Source organism: Triticum dicoccoides, chromosome 2B, assembly GCF_002162155.2.
Source record: "Triticum dicoccoides isolate Atlit2015 ecotype Zavitan chromosome 2B, WEW_v2.0, whole genome shotgun sequence".
NCBI lineage: Eukaryota > Viridiplantae > Streptophyta > Magnoliopsida > Poales > Poaceae > Triticum > Triticum dicoccoides.
In genome coordinates, this window is record NC_041383.1 from 331054641 (window position 1) to 331061659 (window position 7019).

Consider the following 7019-nt stretch of genomic DNA (forward strand, 5'->3'; position numbering starts at 1 on the left):
GCCTGTCAGCTAGTTCTTCCATGTTGAACCAAGGTTGCAGGCTCCAACTGTTGCGATCTGTTCTTTCTTCCATGCCCGTCTATTTCTTATGCACCTTGTCTATCCCACCTGGCATTATCAAGAAACTAGAAAGAATTATGAGACAATGCCTCTGGCGAGGAAATTCTGATACACCAAGGCAATCCCTTGCTGCCTGGGATTTGGTTTGTAGACAAAAGGAGAAAGGTGGTTTGGGTGTCATCAATTTGCATCTCAGAATCAAGGGCTACTCATCAAACACTTACATAAGTTCTATAATAAGGAAGATATACCTTGGGTATCCTTGTTGTGGAATTCTTACTATGATGGTGTAGTTCCCCAGGCCACTTTCCTCTGTGGCTCCTTCTAGTGGAAGGATATTTTCAAACTCTCTGATAACTACAGAGCCGTGGCCTCTATAGTGGTGAACAAGGGGGATTCTGTTTTTATTCTGGTCTGATGCTTGGCAGCTGGATGGATCTTCTATGCCCTTGAGACAAAGGCTACCAAGGTTGTTTTCTTATGCTTTGGATGATAAGATTTCAGTGTCTGATTTTATTGATAGCCAAAATAGAGCATCCTTCTTCCAGCTATCGATCTCCCGACAAACTGCGACTGAACTGGACTCACTCATTTCCTGGGTTGATAATTTACAACGAGACTCCTGTGCTAATGATGTTTGGTCTTGGGTTGGATCTTCTAGAGCTTACACGTCAATAAGTTACTATAACATAATGCACTCCCATCTACCCACCATTGAGCCTTGCAAATGGTTATGGAGCAGTAGATGCATGCTTAAAATCAAGGTCTTTGCTTGGTTGTTATTCTTTGATAGACTCAACACTAAGGACCTGCTTGTGCGTAGGCATTGGCATGATGCTGGGGATGATAATCTTTGTGTATTGTGTCACCAACACGCATATGAGGATCGTCAACATCTGTTCTTTTCTTGCAACTACAGTGCAAGAATTTGGAACTATCTTCAGATTGATTGGTTTGGTGGCTCCAATTTTCATCGGTGCATCACTTTGGCAAGGAAGAGATTTGCCAAAAGCTTCTTCTTTGAGGTGGTCTTCATAGAAACTTGGAATATTTGGATCATCGGGAATGGCAGAACCTTCAGAGGGGAAAGAGCTACTTTTAGTGCTTGGCGTTATAAATTTGTACATGATTTAACTTTGCCATCTCATAGGGTCAAGGCTCATATTAAACCTTGCCTTTTAAAATTGTTGGAGGGGCTCACTTGAGATTTGTAATAGACAGGTAGGTTTAGGTGAGTTTAGCCTTTCTTTTTCTTTATTTTTATAGCTTTAGTGTTGTGCAATTAACTTGTATGGACTTGCCTTGATTTTAATAAAAGACTGTGGGGTTGTGCCCTGCAGTAGTTAGTCAAAAAAATATTCTACTTATGATAAAGAATTATATGCTCTTGTTCAAACTTTAGAAACATGGCAACATTATTTATGGCCCAAAGAATTTGTTATTCATTTTGATCATGAATCTTTGAAACATATTAAAATTCAAGAAAAACTGAACTATAGACATGCTAAATGGGTTGAATTCATTGAGACTTTCCCTTATGTCATCAAACACGAGAAGGGTAAAGAAAATGTTATTGTTGATGCATTGTCTCGTTGTTATACTATGCTTTCACAACTTGACTTTAAAATATTTGGTGTGGAGACCATTAAAGATCAATATATGCATGATGTTGATTTTAAAGATGTAATGCAGAATTGTAAAGAAGGAAGAACATGGAACAAGTTTGTCATTAATGATGGATTTGTGTTCCGTGCTAACAAGCTATGCATTCCAGCTAGCTCCGTTCGTCTTTTGTTGTTACAGGAGGCGCATGGATGAGGGTTAATGGGACACTTTCACATCAAAAAGACGGAGGACATACTTGCTACGCATTTCATTTGGCCAAAGATGAGACGGGATGTTGAGCTTTTGTTGCTCGCTGCACTACATGTCAAAAAGCTAAGTCACGACTCAATCCTCATGGTTTATATATGCCTTTGCCTATACCTAGTGTTCCTTGGGAGGATATATCTATGGATTTTGTTTTAGGATTACCTCGAACAAAGAAGGGGAGGGACAACATATTTGTTGTCGTGGATATATTTTCAAAAATGGCACACTTCATACCATGTCATAAAAGCGATGACGTTGCTAATGTTGTTGATTTGTTCTTTTGTGAAATTATTCGCTTACATGGTGTGCCCAATACTATTATTTCATATCATGATACTAAATTTCTTAGCCACTTTTGGAGATGTTTATGGGCTAAGTTGGGGACTAAACTGCTTTTTAGTACTACTTGTCAACCCCAAACTGATGGACAAACTGAAGTAGTCAATAGAACTTTGTCTACTATGCTTAGGGCTATTTTGAAGAATAACAAGAAAATGTGGGAAGGATGCTTGCCTCATACTGAATTTGCTTATAATTGTTCGCTGCATTCTACTACTAAGATGTGCCCTTTTGAGATTGTGTATGGTTTTCTACCTCATGCACCCATTGATTTGTTGCCTCTTCCCTTTTTGGAGAAGGTTAATTTTGATGCTAAACAACAATGTTGAATTGATCTTAAAAATGCATGAGTTAACTAAGGAAAACACTGAGCGATGCTAAATATAAACTTGCTGGAGATAAAGATAGAAAACGTGTTGTCTTTGCACCTGGAGATCTTGTTTGGTTACATTTGTGTAAGTATATGTTTTCTGATTTGCACAAATCGAAACTAATGCCAGGTGCTGATGGTCCTTTTAAGGTGTTAGAGAAAATAAATGGTAATGCATATAAACTTGAGCTGCCTGCAGATTTTGGGGTTAGTCCCACTTTTAACATTGCAGATTTGAAGCCTTATTTTGGTGAGGAAAATGAGCTTCCGTCGAGGACAACTTCATAAGGGGAGGATGATGAGGACATCAATACCATTATTACACCCACAACCCCTGCTGCTATACTGACTGGACCAATAACTAGAGCTCGCGCACGCCAATTGAATTACCAAGTACTTTCGTTTCTTGGTAACAATTCTAATGTTCATGAGAATATGATGCTGCCTAAGTTGGATACATTTGTGTTGATTACTAATGAAGGGACTAGCATGGACAAGAAGGATGAACACTGGAGCAGAAACAAGCATGGAGATGAAGGCGCGCGCAAAGGGAACCAGAACGGCGTTTCTAGTGAAGATTTCAGTATTTTGAAGCCTCCTTGATGACATACAAGGACCTGTATGCATTATACAAGATGCCCTTTAATAAATTTCATCCATAGATTATAATAGGTGCCGCGTCATCTTATTTTTGGGCCAGGCCCTTGTAATTTCGAAATACTAAAGTATAGCCTGTTTTTAGAGTCTGTATGTGTGATAAAACAGAGTTAGGGTTGGTTTTAGACCGTCCTTCAAGGGGCCACGAACCCCCCCATCTTCCTCCATATATACAACCCTTAGGGCGTCGTTTAGACTTTGGGTTTTGTTTAGATTAAAGTTCGCCATGGCTGCAACTTCACATACTCTGTTTGTATTCTACGACCGGACAAAGACGTCACAGAACCCCACCTTCATTAATAAAGTTTTCCTATTATATTCACAATATCAGTTTCTTGCTTGTTCTTTGTTTGCTTGCAGGAAATAGACCCTCGTGGTCAGGTTGATCATGCTCTCCGGCGTGATCAATAACCACTTGGAAGTTGGTTTAGCGATTGCTAAGGCGCAACGTCTCGCACGTTCGTAGTCGGATCGTCAAAGCCGACTTCCACAGAAAACGATAGCTATCTCATCGAAACATCATGACACCTTCGCATCTATCAATCTTTATGTTCAAGATAACACCAGCCACATCCAGCTCTTTCATCTCAAAATTATGAGATAGAAAAGCTTAATATTTTAAGCTAAGCTTCCCATATTTAATTGTTTAATAACCAAACTCTTTTGTGCATTTGTGTTGACGCTCGAAAATGGCATGATCGCAAAGAGTTACTTGAGGCTATAATGAGATGATGTTAAAATTATGAGTTCATGTCACCACTAGATGGCTCTCTTCAAGCCGATCGAAATTAATATAGAGATGGTCCAAAATGAAGCTCGGATGCAAAAGTTATGCCAATCTTAGAGATGCTCGTATTGACACCAGATTAAAGAATGGCATGAAACCTAATTAATACGGTCTCGGGTGGAAAAGGTTACAACTGCAAAGTTCTTCGTCACGTCGAAACGGACGATTTTGATATAAAGATCGTCCCCATCCGAGATCGTATGCAAAAGTTACAGGCAAAACCGTGCGCTGCAGCAATGTTTGGCCGGATCATCCGGACCGGGGTCCGGATCATCCGGGTAATTGGAGCACCAAGACACTAGAAGGTTGGTTCTCAAGCCGGATGATCTAGGTCAAGTCCCGGATGATCCGGATAAAGGCCGGACAATCCGGGCAATCGTCCGAACGTCCGGACAAGTTTTTCTGCTATAGACTTTAGAAAACGGCCCCAAACACCCTCAAGATGGCCTTAGATCAAAAAGTATTCAACATAAAAGTTGTGTGTCTCGTCGAGGTGGTTGATTTTGATATAAAAAACGTCCAAATCCGAGGCCGTATGTGGATTCTAGAGCTAAAACAGTGAGCTGCTGTTAGAAAACTGGGCTAGGCCGGATCATCCGGGCCTTGAGCCGGACATTCGGGCCGGGGTCGTGAATAGTCCATGTTTTTATTAGGTTTTGATGATTTGAACGGCTAGGAAAGTCCTTTTCTTGTACGAGAAGTCCATCCGCCTCTTATATAGATAAGAGGTGTCGGCCGATTGAACAACAACACATAATCGCAAACGCATCTACAACTTTTTCATCTACGTTTTGTTCCTCCCTCGTTCTTGCTCCCTCGTTCTTCGTCGTTCTTCGTGTTGGAGAGCTGAGAATACCGAGGCTCTAGGGGCGGCTTGACCGACCTAGGGCAGCCCATAGCCGCCGCACTCCCCGACGGGGTCCCTCCCGGGAGTGTAGGGTTTCGGGTCCTCAAAAGCTCTCGCCGGTCGACTTGAGAATCGCGCTTCCGGTGAGAATCCTTCAATGTGAGCTACGGTGCACCACCCACGGTGTCAAGGGTACATGTGACGTGTTCATGTGTGAACACACTTTTTGGTGACTTCGCTAGGGACTGAAGATCAATCATCATCCATCATGTCTGGCAACGACAAGATTCCCAAGCCCTCAGAAATCAACGCCGATAACATAATCAAGCCCAATTTTGAGGAGTTATCGGACGAACATCGCCAAGCTTATGAGGAGTACAATAAGGCGCGTGAAGAGAAGGAGATGCAGGAATTCCTTGCTAAGTTCAAGAAAGATCGTCAAGGCAATATCACTTTGGTTGGAGAAATCAAGTTTCCTCCTCTTCACGATGAACAGGTTAAACCCTCTGTGAGTAATACCTTCTCTCCCGAGGTATGGGCTGAAATTGATAGTCTCATTACTGATAGCAATAATCTTTTATACCAAATTTTCTTGGAAAATAGTAATGCTCAAAAAAGTATGCCTCAATCATCTATTGGTAATGTTGGTGTGCCTGTTACCGCAGTGATCCCTAATCCAACTTTGCCTATTTCATCGGTGCCTCCCGTGCCGATGAATTTTTGTCCTAGCCCCACAAATCAAATTGTTGTTGCACCCATTAATCCTATCATGAGTAGTGCCAAGTTCGGTGGTGACGCTGAACCAAACCCTACCTACAAGTGCAAACACTGTTAGATCATTGCGGAATTACAATTCGGCATACATGCCACAATTCACACCTGCAACTACTAACCCTACTCGTCCTATGCCACTACCACAAGCTTTATCGTCCACTGTGGATGATGGTCTAGCTAATCTTAGAGAGGAGATGGCTAAGATGCTCCGAGAAAATTTTGGAGTTGAGTTACCAAGGAACCGTATTTACCAAAAGCCATATCCAGAATACTTTGATGCAATTCAATGCCCTCTGGGATATAAAATTCCATATTTTGTTAAGTTCAATGGAGAGGGCACAAAAATCACATGGGAGCATGTGAGCCAATACTTGGCACAATTGGGTGAAGCAGGCTCACTAAATGAATTGAAAGTGCGTTTATTTCCTTTATCTCTAACCGGTACCGCATTTTTATGGTTTGCCGCTTTACCACATGGCTCTATTCGTTTATGGTTGCAACTAGAACAAAAATTTCATGATCATTTTTATAGTGGCGATAATGAACTTAAGTTGTCACATCTTACATCGGTTAGACAAAAGCATGATGAATCGGTCTCCGGTTACGTCAAGAGATTTAGAGATACAAAAAACCGGTGTTATAGCTTGGTGATAACCGAGAGAGATTTGGTTGATCTTGTGCTTAGTGGTTTGAGAACTCACATTAGAGAAAGGCTAGAAGGACATGAGTTCTTAAATATCAACCAAGTCTTGCAAAGGGCTTTGGCTCAAGAAAGCCGAAGCAAAGATCTTAAAGAGGTGCATAGATATAAAACTGATCGTGCTAAAATGAATATGGTTGAGTATGGTAGTGACCACTCGGATGATGAGGGTGATATTTATGCTGCTGAATGTGTTTGGCCATCTAAGGCCAAACCATTTACTTGCAATGATTTAAAGCCGATTCATAAGAATCGAGATGAAGAGATGAAGTTTACTTTCAACATTGCTAAGTGTGATAGAATATTGATGCTTTATTGCAAGCGAAGATTATTAGAATATCTCATACTTTACTGCCGTTTGAAGAGCTAAAACGGCGTACTTATTGCAAGTATCACAATTCTTTTTCTCATGCTACTAATGATTGTGATGTTTTTCGGCGGCAGATACAATCGGCCATTAATGACAGACGATTGAATTTTTCTGAGATGCAAGTTGATAAGCAACCTTTCCTAATGAACACCATGGATTTGGAGGGGAAGAAGATGTTAATTCGGCCCAGCATAGCCGAATCAGCTAATAAGAGTAATATTGTCATTGGTAAGCCCAGGAAAA